The sequence below is a fragment of the Palaemon carinicauda genome, chromosome 5, assembly GCF_036898095.1.
Source record: "Palaemon carinicauda isolate YSFRI2023 chromosome 5, ASM3689809v2, whole genome shotgun sequence".
Lineage (NCBI taxonomy): Eukaryota > Metazoa > Arthropoda > Malacostraca > Decapoda > Palaemonidae > Palaemon > Palaemon carinicauda.
The window spans coordinates 159,369,178-159,370,336 of NC_090729.1; positions in this window are offsets into that span (position 1 = coordinate 159,369,178).

Here is a 1,159-nt window from a genome sequence, read left to right on the forward strand (position 1 = left end):
GCCCGACGGGAAATTCATCAATGCAATCGACCCAGCAGTCAATACCACCATCTGGTATAGTTACAAGCCATGGTAATCCTTGTTATCTTATCTATTCAAGAACAATCCAATTCGCGGTTTCTTTATCCGGCATGGGCCATCAACACAGGTTAATATTCCAAGAGCATTCTAATCAAGTGCTTTATCGTAAGCAATGTCAATTACAATCAAATCCACTTTCAAAATAATCAGCAGTCCAAAGGAGTAAGTCTCTCCAGAAAAATAAATAATCACTTCCAACGCTGGTAAGAAACATATATAAATCCAGCGTTCACACAACTGCCTCAAGTCGCAGTCAATCAAAAAAAAGCATTCGCTCCGAAACATTTACCATTCTCCTAACCTAGCTAAAAGTAAACAAACAATCTCATTTATACCAACAGTCTTTCTCACAACAAACAATCGATACACTAGCTACCTTTCTCTCTCTCTCTCTCTCTCTCTCTCTCTCTCTCTCTCTCTCTCTCTCTCTCTCTCTCTCTCTCTCTCTCTCTCTAAGGATTTGGCAAACAAAAAATAAATAAAAATAAAACAAAAATTAATCCTCCAGAAGATCATCCTCCACCCAGATTTTTTCATTGACAATGTTTCTCTAGCTAAATGCAGCTCATTGAAAATTCCAAGTGGGATTCTTATTAGCAAATTTACTTTTGAAAAAAGAAACATATTTGGTATATCTATTCTGGAATCATTAAGAAAGTTTTTTCAAGATTTTGGGAGCCTTGTCTATTTTTAGGAAATTTCATATGTATATACTATATATATATATATATATATATATATATATATATATATATATATATATATATATTTATATATATACATATGTATATATATGTCGTGTGTGTATGTATATATAAATTATTTATATACATTAAATAATTGTGTATGATTTATATGGTAAACTATTTGGAATCATAGAAAGATGGCGTACACAATTTTAGGAAACAATAAAAAGTATATATTTTCATAAAGTTTATAATTCTAGATATAAAGAGACTGTCAAAAGAGGATATTAAGATTCTAGATAATCTTGATTCGAAAATGAATTAATTGAGCCCAGCAAAGTTTGCTAGGCCTTGAAAACTTAATATTTTAATCAAGAATTTTTCTTTTCAAT